Genomic DNA, 14,653 nt, shown 5'->3' with positions numbered 1-14,653 from the left:
GGCCCCCATTATTTACTTATCCTAAAACAAAGGACACGGACACCGCTCAACTTTTTTAACTCTCTTTTACTGGGTGATTGTCGGCCACAGCTCACATTATAAAGGCAAATTTAAACTCCTCCTCCAACCACTCCTTTGGTGCGGTGTGCCAACCCCTGGACCCCAGAGGGCACGTGCGCCAAATCTGCTCCCATAATGCTCCTGTTCTCTACATTGCCGCCAGCTGTGACTTCCGAATTCCGCACCAACTCAGGAACCTCGAAAAAGGAAAGACAACATGACCATCCAAACACAAGACAAACAAAAACCATAACAGGGGAGGGAGGGCGGGACCAGCTTGCCTTTGCCGAACAGAGGAAGAGGCAGGAGCATGGGGGGGCGTATATATCGCCTGCCATTGCCACCTCCCCTTCCTGCTCCTTAGCCACACCACCGTTCATTTAACCCTTCCACCCCACTCCTATTAACCAAACATTGCCCACCGGGCCATAAGAAGAGGCAGGGGCCTGCTTATAACCTGGGAAGGGATGAAGGGCACCATCAGTCCCTCATCACCCTCCCTAAACTGTCGGGTGCTCTCCAGAAAAACAATGTAAACTCAACGCAGAACGGCTAATGGGACGTACATATCTATCCTATTAATACACCCGTAAATGGCTGTATCACACACCCACTTGCACCCCAATCACAAGCAAGGTTTGCTGGAATTAGTGATGTATCATATAGTGCAAACAACCTAAAGGCAGCAATATAACAGCAATTTGGATCCCCAATTAGTGCAAGGTGTAATAGTAATCGCTCCTATTACCCAGGCTGTACATTCTCTTATTGCACCCTGTTCTCCTTTTATAGTGTAGAAGATGATGACTCCCTATGCTTTCCCTATAGCTTGACTTATCTTTCCCTAAACTTGTAAATCGTTTTTTCAGCACAATAAAGTATTTCCTAGCACTCTCCCTAGCGCCTGCAGACGTCTCTCCCTGCACTAAGTACACTGGAAAATGGCAGAATCCGAAATGGCTATCTATTTATAGGGCTGTGACATCACAGGGGCTGATTGGCTGCATGCATGGCATTGTGGGTGATCACTCGTTCCCAGAGTTCTTTGCTCCATGTCCTAACACATTCAGCAGCCATTTTAGGAAAAAATGTAATTCGTTACCACTAAGCCTGAGGAAATTCGGATTCGGTGCATAATCAAAAATTGTTTAAAAATAAGTTAAACATAAAAAAGTGATTTAAACAGAAGGTCATTTTCTGATGAAAATTTCCCTTAAAAGGCTCTATATACAGTATGTGTGTGAGATGGAGAAATGAAATGATGAGCCCTAATGGGTTATAGGACTGATGTGAGTAATTACAGTATGTTGAATATAAACAGAAGATACTGAGAGAGCCAGTTTCTGAATCAGACCAGCGGACATGATTTAGAGATGAGCACATTTCTTGAAATTCTTTTTGTGTTTTTCAAAACATATGATTTGTGTCCAAATGGATTCTACACAAATCAAATATACTTTAATTGGGCTGAAAATGAGTATATGACTTCCTCGAGGTTATCTAGATTTTTTTTATCTCTCTTTTTTTTTTTTTTTTTCAAAATTTTTGCTCTCACCCTCCTACTCCCCTTTTAAGCTTTTGAACGCAATAGCAGCAATAACATAATGTCAGAGTGACACTGGACTAAATACACGGTTGACACTGTTAACAAACAGCATGTTCAAAAACACACTGTGCTGTCAAATGTTTTATGCTTTTTCATATTAAAACCCTTCTGAAAATTGTGCCTTATTAGAGGCAGTTTGTGTTTAAAAACACACATCGTTATGGGGGAAAAAACTGTGGCATGATGGGACCAAGTGTCCACCAATTAAGCCTTCATGGGGGCACAATGTCTACTCATCTTCATACAATTGTTTATTGCCATAAGAATGAGTGGCTTGTTCTGAAGTTGAACAAGCTATGAAAAATTCTCACTTTTATTTGGGAGTACCGTGTGGATGTAGAAAGGGTAAGGTGTGTAGGGGTAACAGTGGCATCAATAGTAATGCTAGCAGTAGCAGCACAACATGGAACAGACAAAGCATCAGGGTACTTTCACACTTGCGTCAGAGGATTCCGTCGCTGGAACTGCCTGCCAGGTCTGGCAATCCAGACGCAAACGGATGGCATTTGTCAGACAGATCCGGATCAATCTGACAAATGCATTAAAATACCGGATACCGGTGTCATCTGGAAAAACGTATCCTTTTTTTTTCTTTTTTACAGATTTAAAGGTTTGCGCATGCATGGACCGAAAGAGCGGATCCGTCAATACGGCAATTTTAATGCCAGATCTGGCACTAATACATTGCAATGGAAATTAATGCCGGATCTGGCATTCCGGCAAGTGTTCAGGATTTTTGGCCGGAGAGAAAAATGCAGCATGCTACGGTATTTTCTCCGGCAAAAAAACTTAAGAGGGACTGAACTAATGCATCCTGAACGGATTGCTCTCTATTCAGAATGCATTAAGATAAAACTGATCAGTTTTTTTTTCTGGTATTACGCCCCTGTGACAGAACTCAATACCGGAAAAAAAACGCTAGTGTGAAAGTATCCTTAGATGTGTGTGCGGCTGTGTCCTGCATAAGTGACTCTTACTCTTCCTCTTGCTGTTTCTCCTCCTGCTCCAGTGGCAGCTCCTCATCCTCATCTACTACTTCCTCCTCCATGAGACTTTCTCTATGTGGGTCCCCAACAGCTATAGGGCGACCAGCAAGATGTGTAAGCTGTTCTTCTTCAGCTGTCCATTGTTGCATTAGTGTGAGCGTCTGCTCTAAGATAGATATCAGGGGGATCACATTATTGATGCCACAGATGTCCCTACTGACAAATCTCTTTGAAGAGTCTGAGTACTCAGCGCACATCTCTAATGAGCTGCCACTATCTGGCCTCAAAACAACACATAGTCTGATGCATGATGAAATTGTTCACTGCTTTACGCTGCTTGTAAAGACGCTCTTGCATCTGCAAGGTGGAATTCCAGTAAGTTGAAATGTTGAGGATTAAGCTGTAAAATAGCAGATCGTTCTGTCGCTTCAAGTTCGGGAGGGTGTTCCTTGCCACATAAGAATGGCTGAAATGTAAGGACATTCTCCTGTACATGGCCAGATGGCTGCCCATTAACCCCTGAAGAAGCCAGAATACTGGTGAAACATGTCGGGGGGCAGTGTTAGTTTTTAATCGCTGTGCACCACTCCACTGCTAACCAGCAACTAGCGGTCAGGCTGGCCGACGTTACTTGATTTGGTTTAGCAATCAAATTAGTTGTGGTTTTGGCTACTGTGTTGCGGTGTTAGTTGCCACTAATCCCAGTCTGAGATCAACTGAGACGCTTTATGCGCCATTCACATAGTGGGTTGATATTTCCATTTCTCCCACCACTCTATATGGTTGTTATCACAACCATTCTCAGCTGGCAGAGTCACCGCGGACGGTGGTACTGTAGTGTTCTGCCCTTACAGTGGTAAGGGTGAGAGATAGTGCACATCTCTTCACCCCGCCTAATTGTCAAAGCAATATACCTACCAGTGAAGTGGTGTACTGTGTTTTTAACACCCCTTAATTTTTGGGTTCTGTTTAAGTTAAATTAAAGAGTGCACCTCACACACACTTAGCATTTAGGTTTTACTTGTATTCAAATAAAAGTGAAGTATTAATTTATACCTGGGTCAAGACAGGTTCTATTGCCTGGATAGGCATTTGTAAATAAACTAGTGTAGGAACCAGCTACATTTGTACTCTACTCAGAAGCCCCAGTCTAAAAGATGTGCTACCCTCAATATATACTACAAGAAAATCTAGACTAGCACATGCATATACATAGTCACACGTGCATATCCATCAAGCAAACATGGCTGCACAACTTTACACATACAAACAATAGAGCTGAGAAATGGGGATCATTCTAAATTAAAGTGGTATTATAACTACTATAAATGGATTGCAGCAGATAATACCTCCAGTTGGTTAAGCACCACCCTGTCTTCCACCATGTCCAGTCTTGATACTTCTTCCTCCCATCATGGAGAGTCTGGCCAAGCAAGTGATCCAACACTCGGCTATTCCGAGGACTTCTTTTCCTTGCCATTCCTTGATTTGACCCTCTGGCCAAGCACACTAGAAAAGGGACAGATCTTGTGCCCTGATTCCCAAACTCTTGAGCATTCACAGTCACAAGAAGATGACGATGGGGAACGGCAATTACTGTTTAATGAGGTGGATGATGAGACAAAGTTGTCAATAACTCAACAGCAATTACTGTCTCGAGAGGTTGAGGGAGAGGATGAGACACAGTTGTCAATCACTGAGGTTGTGGTTAGGTCAACAAGTCAGGAGGATGAGCAGAGTGAGAAAGTGGAAGAGGAGGTAGTGGACGATGAAGACACTGACCCAAAAGCCGAGCAAGGACAGCAGTACAGAGGGGGAGGGATCTGCATTACCGCAACAGGCTGAAAGAGGCAGTAGGGTGGCAAAAGGGAGAAGGCCGAGCCACACCAAACAGGCCTGCAAATGTTCCATGGGGCACCCCCTTGCGGAAATCTCCCTTGCCAAGGGGTAGGTGTTCCGCAGTCTGGCACTTTTTTGAGGAAAGTGTGGACGACAAAATAATTGTATTTGCAACCTGTGCCATACAAAAATGAGCAGGGGCGTAAACGCTAGCAAACTCACCACCACCAGCATGATCCGCCACATGGCATCAAAGCACAGTAATAGGTGGGCCTGGGTCCACAATCTGTGTCTGCTTGTCACACCACTGCCTCCTCTTCCCCTGTGTTACGTGCTGGCCAATCCCCTGTTGAAGGCGCAGGCCCGGATGCCTCCCGCCCTGCACCTGGATCTTCGCAAGCACCATCAGCTAGCACATCCACTTACGTGTCCCAGCGCAGCGTACAAATGTCCTTACCCCAGGCAGTTGAATGCAAGCGCAAATACTCAGCCACCCACCCACAGGCCATAGCACTAAACACGCAGCTTTCCAAATTACTGGCCCTGGAAATGTTGCCATTTAGGCTTGTGGACACTGAGGCTTTCTGCAGCCTCAAGACGGCGGCTGCCCCGTGTTATGCCGCCACTATTTTTCAAGGTGTGTCATGTCCGCCTTGCACCAACATGTGTCCCGTAACATCACACGTGCCCTGACCAACGCAGTTACTGGAAAGGTCCACTTAACCATGCACACAGGCATTCGGCCAGTAACGCACACTGGGTGAATGTTGTAGAGGCCGGGAGCGAGTTGTACCCTGGGATGGCAAAGGTGCTACCGACGCCAAGGATTGCAGGCCCTAAGTCGATCAGGGTTTCTGCCAGCACCTATGTTAGTGGCTCCAACCCCCACTTCTCTTCCTCTGCCTCCTCCTCCACTTCCACCTCTGAATTATCTGTCACGCTAGGGAGTGAGGGAAACTCCCCACCGCATCTCACATGCAAAGCAGACAAACCAACTGATCTCAGTCTCCAAGCCGAAGGATATAAAGAGACCTGAGACCACACCCAACTCACCACTTTGCTCCAAAACAGACAGTGAATTAACCCCACGCACACCAGACAGGGAAACAACTAAAAGAGAAATCGCTCACACATGCATAAACAACACATTGCCACAGGCAACTGTATGATTGGACGATGAAGAGTAGGAGGAGGAGGAGCAGGAGACGGTCGCCTCGCCTACAGAGGGTAGTACCCATGGAAGTTTAATTCCATCTGTTCTGCGTGGGTGTGCAGAAGAGGAGGAAGAGGATGAGGAGATTGAGAGTCATCCTCCTGATGACGACAGCGAAGTCTTGCCTGTTGGTACTCTAGCACACATTGCTGTCTTCATGTCCGTACTTACTTGGCCAACCGAGGAGGGGAGACAAGGGGAACACACAGCAGTTCCAACAGAGGCAGGGCAAAACTCTCCAAAGCCTGGGACAGTTTCATGACACCCCGCCAGCACCCTCACCCTGATGCGTGGCCTAGTGTCACAAGGAGGGAAATATTTTGGAAGATGGTGAAGAAGTACATAGCAAACCGTGTCAGTATCCTCAATGATCCCTCAGTGCCTTACAACTACTGGGTGTCCAAGATAGACACGTGGCACAAATTGGTGCTCTATGCCTTGGAGGTGCTGGCCTGTCCAGCCGCCAGCGTTTTGTCTGAGCGGGTATTTAGTGCTGCTGGTGGCATTATAACAGATAAGCGTATCCGCCTGTCAACTGAAAATGCTGAAAGGTTGACTCTTATAAGGCTCCATTCACACGTCCGCAATTCTGTTCTGCATTTTGTGGAACGGAATTGCGGACCCATTTCTATGTGGCCGCACTATGTGCTGCCCAGATACGGATTTGCGGATCCGCGCTTCCGGGTCTGCAATTCCGTTCCTGAAAAAAATAGAACATATCCTATTTTTGTCTGCAATTGCATACAAGATTAGGCATTTTCTATTAAGTGCCGGCGATGTGTGGTCTGCAAAATGATGAAACGCACATTGCCGGTGTCCGTATTTTGCAGATACACACAAGGACGTGTGAATGGAGCCTAAAAATGAACAAGGCCTGGATTGACCATGACTTCTTGATTCCACCAGAGGAAAGCTGATGAACATAAAGGCACTTTAAATGTGTTGTTTATAATGTACTGAATACACTGTATTCCCATGCAGCCCTTCCACCACAAACAAGGGTATATGGTTGAATCTTCCTTTTCTCATCCTCCTCCTCCTCTTCCATCATATCAACATGCTTATTCATCACATGCCCTCGCATATATACCCTTCACATATAATGTTTTACAGGGTCAGGTCACCAGCAGGCCCTCGCATATAATTTTTTAGAGGGTCAGCTCACCAGCAGGCCCTCGCATATAATTTTTTACAGGGTCAGCTCAGTAGTTGGCCCTCACCTACAATCTTTTACAGGGTCAGCTCACCTGAAAGCACTCGCTTATAGTTTTTTAGAGGGTCAGCTCACCTGCAGGCCCTCACATATAATGTTTTACAGGGTCAGCTCACCAACAGGCCCTCGCATATAATTCTTTAGAGGGTCATCTCACCAGCAGGCCCTCACATATGTTTTACAGGGTCAGCTCACCAACAGGCCCACGCAGGAATTTGGTCGTATATCAGGCTTCAAAATAAATGAAGATAAAAGCGAATTGCTACCACTGGGACAGGAACAAAAATCCCATCAGTTGACCTCACGCTTACGTGGGACACCAGTTAAAATTGCAGCATCATACATAAAATATTTGGGCCTTAAGGTAGGATGAACTCCAGAATCGTTATATAACCTAAATTCTTAAAGACATAGACAACTGGCTTCATTTGCCTTTGTCAATAATGGGAAGATGTCATCTGTTAAAGATGATCAGCTTTGCCAGACTACTATATCCCATGCAAACAATTCCTTTACTTCTAAAACACTCAGATATAAGCACTCTGGAAAGAGCTTTCTGATATTTCATTTGAAAGGGCAAAAAACCCAGGATATCACTCCAAAAATTACAATTAGCTAGAGGGATACATTTTCCGGACATAAGGAGGTATAACTTAGCGAGTAATATACGACATTGCATGGATTGGTTTTCTCAGTCAAGTCATTATTCAAATTTCGCTATTGAATCTCAGCTAGTACGTCCATGGTCACTAGCGGCTCTACTACATACAAAATACGCAAACATTCCCAAACTAATTAGATGGAGTGTGTTACTAAAGGATATGGTGGCGAGACCTGGAAAGCAACCAGGAAAAAATATGACCTGTCTTTCTCTTTATCCAAACATATGCCCCTATGGGATCACCCTGAGTTTAGGGAAGGGTCACAGAACAAACAATTTGTGGAATGGAAATGCAAAGGTATTAAAATTGTGAATGACTTGTGGCTAGAGTTGAGCGAACACCTGGATGTTCGGGTTCGAGAAGTTCGGCCGAACATCCCGGAAATGTTCGGGTTCGGGATCCGAACCCGATCCGAACTTCGTCCCGAACCCGAACCCCATTGAAGTCAATGGGGACCCGAACTTTTCGGCACTAAAAAGGCTGTAAAACAGCCCAGGAAAGAGCTAGAGGGCTGCAAAAGGCAGCAACATGTAGGTAAATCCCCTGCAAACAAATGTGGATAGGGAAATGAATTAAAATAAAAATTAAATAAATAAAAATTAACCAAAATCAATTGGAGAGAGGTTCCATAGCAGAGAATCTGGCTTCCCGTCACCCACCACTGGAACAGTCCATTCTCAGATATTTAGGCCCCGGCACCCAGGCAGAGGAGAGAGGTCCCGTAACAGAGAATCTGTCTTCATGTCAGCAGAGAATTAGTCTGCATGTCATAGCAGAGAATGAGGCTTCACGTCAGCCACCACTGCAACAGTCCATTGGCATATATTTAGGCCCAGCACACAGGCAGAGGAGAGAGGTCCCGTAACAGACAATCTGGCTTCATGTCAGTAGAGAATCAGTCTTCATATCATAGCAGAGAATCTGGCTTCCCGTTACACACCACTGGAACAGTCCATTCTCAGATATTTAGGCCCCGGCACCCAGGCAGAGGAGAGAGGTCCCGTAACAGACAATCTGGCTTCATGTCAGCAGAGAATTAGTCTGCATGTCATAGCAGAGAATGAGGCTTCACGTCAGCCACCACTGCAACAGTCCATTGGCATATATTTAGGCCCAGCACACAGGCAGAGGAGAGAGGTCCCGTAACAGACAATCTGGCTTCATGTCAGTAGAGAATCAGTCTGCATGTCATAGCAGAGAATCAGGCTTCACGTCACCCACCACTGCAACAGTCCATTTTCATAAGTTTAGGCCAAGCACCCAGGCAGAGGAGAGAGGTCCCGTAACAGACAATCTGGCTTCATGTCAGCAGAGAATTAGTCTGCATGTCATAGCAGAGAATGAGGCTTCACGTCAGCCACCACTGCAACAGTCCATTGGCATATATTTAGGCCCAGCACCCAGGCAGAGGAGGGAGGTCCCGTAACAGAGAATCTGTCTTCATGTCAGCAGAGAATTAGTCTGCATGTCATAGCAGAGAATGAGGCTTCACGTCAGCCACCACTGCAACAGTCCATTGGCATATATTTAGGCCCAGCACACACACAGGCAGAGGAGAGAGGTCCCGTAACAGAGAATCTGTCTTCATGTCAGCAGAGAATTAGTCTGCATGTCATAGCAGAGAATGAGGCTTCACGTCAGCCACCACTGCAACAGTCCATTGGCATATATTTAGGCCCAGCACACACACAGGCAGAGGAGAGAGGTCCCGTAACAGAGAATCTGTCTTCATGTCAGCAGAGAATCAGTCTTCATATCATAGCAGAGAATCAGGCTTCACGTCACCCACCACTGTAAGAGTCAATTTTCATAAATTTAGGCCCAGAACCCAGGCAGAGGAGAAAGGTCCCGTAACAGACAATCTGGCTTCATGTCAGCAGAGAATCAGTCTTCATATCATAGCAGAGAATCAGGCTTCACGTCACCCACCACTGTAAGAGTCAATTTTCATAAATTTAGGCCCAGAACCCAGGCAGAGGAGAAAGGTCCCGTAACAGACAATCTGGCTTCATGTCAGCAGAGAATCAGTCTTCATATCATAGCAGAGAATCAGGCTTCACGTCACCCACCACTGTAAGAGTCAATTTTCATAAATTTAGGCCCAGAACCCAGGCAGAGGAGAAAGGTCCCGTAACAGACAATCTGGCTTCATGTCAGCAGAGAATCAGTCTTCATATCATAGCAGAGAATCAGGCTTCACGTCACCCACCACTGTAAGAGTCAATTTTCATAAATTTAGGCCCAGAACCCAGGCAGAGGAGAAAGGTCCCGTAACAGACAATCTGGCTTCATGTCAGCAGAGAATCAGTCTTCATATCATAGCAGAGAATCAGGCTTCACGTCACCCACCACTGTAAGAGTCAATTTTCATAAATTTAGGCCCAGAACCCAGGCAGAGGAGAAAGGTCCCGTAACAGACAATCTGGCTTCATGTCAGCAGAGAATCAGTCTTCATATCATAGCAGAGAATCAGGCTTCACGTCACCCACCACTGTAAGAGTCAATTTTCATAAATTTAGGCCCAGAACCCAGGCAGAGGAGAAAGGTCCCGTAACAGACAATCTGGCTTCATGTCAGCAGAGAATCAGTCTTCATATCATAGCAGAGAATCAGGCTTCACGTCACCCACCACTGTAAGAGTCAATTTTCATAAATTTAGGCCCAGAACCCAGGCAGAGGAGAAAGGTCCCGTAACAGACAATCTGGCTTCATGTCAGCAGAGAATCAGTCTTCATATCATAGCAGAGAATCAGGCTTCACGTCACCCACCACTGTAAGAGTCAATTTTCATAAATTTAGGCCCAGAACCCAGGCAGAGGAGAAAGGTCCCGTAACAGACAATCTGGCTTCATGTCAGCAGAGAATTAGTCTGCATGTCATAGCAGAGAATGAGGCTTCACGTCACCCACCACTGCAACAGTCCATTGGCATATATTCAGGCCCAGCACCCAGGCAGAGGAGAGAGGTCCCGTAACAGAGGATCTGGCTTCATGTCAGCAGAGAATCAGTCTGCATGTCATAGCAGAGAATCAGGCTTCACGTCAGCCACCACTGCAACAGTCCATTGTCATAAATTTAGGCCCAGCACCCAGGCAGAGGAGAGAGGTCCCGTAACAGAGGATCTGGCTTCATGTCAGCAGAGAATCAGTCTGCATGTCATAGCAGAGAATCAGGCTTCACGTCAGCCACCACTGCAACAGTCCATTGTCATAAATTTAGGCCCAGCACCCAGGCAGAGGAGAGAGGTCCCGTAACAGACAATCTGGCTTCATGTCAGCAGAGAATTAGTCTGCATGTCATAGCAGAGAATCAGGCTTCATGTCAGCCACCACTGCAACAGTCCATTGGCATATATTTAGGCCTAGCACACAGGCAGAGGAGAGGTTCATTCAACTTTGGGTAGCATCGCAATATAATGGTAAAATGAAAATAAAAATAGGATTGAATGAGGAAGTGCCCTGGAGTCCAATAATATATGGTTATGGGGAGGTAGTTAATGTCTAATCTGGACAAGGGACGGACAGGTCCTGTGGGATCCATGCCTGGTTCATTTTTATGAACGTCAGCTTGTCCACATTGGCTGTAGACAGGCGGCTGCGTTTGTCTGTAATGACGCCCCCTGCCGTGCTGAATACACGTTCAGACAAAACGCTGGCTGCCGGGCAGGCCAGCACCTCCAAGGCATAAAAGGCTAGCTCTGGCCACGTGGACAATTTAGAGACCCAGAAGTTGAATGGGGCCGAACCATCAGTCAGTACGTGGAGGGGTGTGCACACGTACTGTTCCACCATGTTAGTGAAATGTTGCCTCCTGCTAACACGTTGCGTATCAGGTGGTGGTGCAGTTAGCTGTGGCGTGTTGACAAAAGTTTTCCACATCTCTGCCATGCTAACCCTGCCCTCAGAGGAGCTGGCCGTGACACAGCTGCCTTGGCGACCTCTTGCTCCTCCTCTGCCTTGGCCTTGGGCTTCCACTTGTTCCCCTGTGACATTTGGGAATGCTCTCAGTAGCGCGTCTACCAACGTGCGCTTGTACTCGCGCATCTTCCTATCACGCTCCAGTGCAGGAAGTAAGGTGGGCACATTGTCTTTGTAGCGTGGATCCAGCAGGGTGGCAACCCAGTAGTCCGCACAGGTTAAAATGTGGGCAACTCTGCTGTCGTTGCGCAGGCACTGCAGCATGTAGTCGCTCATGTGTGCCAGGCTGCCCAGGGGTAAGGACAAGCTGTCCTCTGTGGGAGGCGTATCGTCATCGTCCTGCCTTTCCCCCCAGCCACGCACCAGTGATGGACCCGAGCTGCGTTGGGTGCCACCCCGCTGTGACCATGCTTCATCCTCATCCTCCTCCACCTCCTCCTCATCCTCGTCCTCCTCGTCCTCCAGTAGTGGGCCCTGGCTGGCCACATTTGTACCTGGCCTCTGCTGTTGCAAAAAACCTCCCTCTGAGTCACTTCGAAGAGACTGGCCTGAAAGTGCTAAAAATGACCCCTCTTCCTCATCCTCCTCCTCCTCCTCCTGGGCCACCTCCTGTTCCATCATCGCCCTAAGTGTTTTCTCAAGGAGACATAGAAGTGGTATTGTAACGCTGATAACGGTGTCATCGCCACTGGCCATGTTGGTGGAGTACTCGAAACAGCGCAACAGGGCACACAGGTCTCGCATGGAGGCCCAGTCATTGGTGGTGAAGTGGTGCTGTTCTGTAGTGCGACTGACCCGTGCGTGCTGCAGCTGAAACTCCACTATGGCCTGCTGCTGCTCGCACAGTCTGTCCAGCATGTGCAAGGTGGAGTTCCACCTGGTGGGCACGTCGCATATGAGGCGGTGAGCGGGAAGGCCGAAGTTACGCTGTAGCGCAGACAGGCGAGCAGCGGCAGGATGTGAACGCCGGAAGCGCGAACAGACGGCCCGCACTTTATGCAGCAGCTCTGACATGTCGGGGTAGTTGTGAATGAACTTCTGCACCACCAAATTCAGCACATGCGCCAAGCAAGGGATGTGCGTCAAATTGGCTAGTCCCAGAGCTGCAACGAGATTTCGCCCATTATCACACACCACCAGGCCGGGCTTGAGGCTCACCGGCAGCAACCACTCGTCGGTCTGTTGTTCTATACCCCGCCACAACTCCTGTGCGGTGTGGGGCCTGTCCCCCAAACATATGAGTTTCAGAATGGCCTGCTGACGTTTACCCCGGGCTGTGCTGAAGTTGGTGGTGAAGGTGTGTGGCTGACTGGATGAGCAGGTGGAAGAAGAGGAGGAGGAAGCCGAGAAGGAGGAGGTGGCAACAGGAGGCAAAGAATGTTGCCCTGCGATCCTTGGCGGCGGAAGGACGTGCGCCAAACAGCTCTCCGCCTGGGGCCCAGCTGCCACTACATTTACCCAGTGTGCAGTTAGGGAGATATAGCGTCCCTGGCCGTGCTTACTGGTCCACGTATCTGTGGTTAGGTGGACCTTGCCACAGATGGCGTTGCGCAGTGCACACTTGATTTTATCGGATACTTGGTTGTGCAGGGAAGGCACGGCTCTCTTGGAGAAGTAGTGCCGGCTGGGAACAACATACTGTGGGACAGCAAGCGACATGAGCTGTTTGAAGCTGTCTGTGTCCACCAGCCTAAATGACAGCATTTCATAGGCCAGTAGTTTAGAAATGCTGGCATTCAGGGCCAGGGATCGAGGGTGGCTAGGTGGGAATTTACGCTTTCTATCAAATGTTTGTGAGATGGAGAGCTGAACGCTGGCGTGTGACATGGTTGAGACGCTTGGTGACGGAGGTGGTGGTGGTGGTGTTGGTGGTACATCCCCTGTTTGCTGGGCGGCAGGTGCCAACGTTCCTCCAGAGGCGGAGGAAGAGGCCGAGGCGGCAGCAGCAGAATAGGCCGAGGCGGCAGCAGCAGAAGAGGTAGCAGGGGGAGCCTGAGTGACTTCCTTGGTTTTAAGGTGTTTACTCCACTGCAGTTCATGCTTTGCATGCAGGTGCCTGGTCATGCAGGTTGTGCTCAGGTTCAGAACGTTAATGCCTCGCTTCAGGCTCTGATGGCACAGCGTGCAAACCACTCGGGTCTTGTCGTCAGCACATTGTTTGAAGAAGTGCCATGCCAGGGAACTCCTTGAAGCTGCCTTTGGGGTGCTTGGTCCCAGATGGCGGCGGTCAGTAGCAGGCGGAGTCTCTTGGCGGCGGGTGTTCTGCTTTTGCCCACTGCTCCCTCTTTTGCTACGCTGTTGGCTCGGTCTCACCACTGCCTCTTCCTCCGAACTGTGAAAGTCAGTGGCACGACCTTCATTCCATGTGGGGTCTAGGACCTCATCGTCCGCTGCATCGTCTTCCACCCAGTCTTGATCCCTGACCTCCTGTTCAGTCTGCACACTGCAGAAAGACGCAGCAGTTGGCACCTGTGTTTCGTCATCATCAGAGACATGCTGAGGTGGTATTCCCATGTCCTCATCATCAGGAAACATAAGTGGTTGTGCGTCAGTGCATTCTATGTCTTTCACCGCTGGGGAAGGGCTAGGTGGATGCCCTTGGGAAACCCTGCCAGCGGAGTCTTCAAACAGCATAAGAGACTGCTGCATAACTTGAGGCTGAGACAGTTTCCCTGGTATGCATGGGGGTGATGTGACAGACTGATGGGGTTGGTTTTCAGGCGCCATCTGTGCGCTTTCTGCAGAAGACTGGGTGGGAGATAATGTGAACGTGCTGGATCCACTGTCGGCCACCCAATTGACTAATGCCTGTACCTGCTCAGGCCTTACCATCCTTAGAACGGCATTGGGCCCCACCATATATCGCTGTAAATTCTGGCGGCTACTGGGACCTGAGGTAGTTGGTACACTAGGACGTGTGGATGTGGCAGAACGGCCACGTCCTCTCCCAGCACCAGAGGGTCCACTAACACCACCACGACCATGTCCACGTCCGCGTCCCTTACTAGATGTTTTTCTCATTGTTATGGTTCACCACAACAACAAATATATTATTTGGCCCAATGTATTGTATTCAAATTCAGCGGGATATAAATTTGAGGCCTAGTATTTAGGCGCTGGGTGACCGGTATGGATTTAGTGACAGAATTAGACTTGG

This window comes from Bufo gargarizans, chromosome 9 (assembly GCF_014858855.1).
Source record: "Bufo gargarizans isolate SCDJY-AF-19 chromosome 9, ASM1485885v1, whole genome shotgun sequence".
Taxonomy (NCBI): domain Eukaryota; kingdom Metazoa; phylum Chordata; class Amphibia; order Anura; family Bufonidae; genus Bufo; species Bufo gargarizans.
This window is presented reverse-complemented; position numbering follows the sequence as displayed.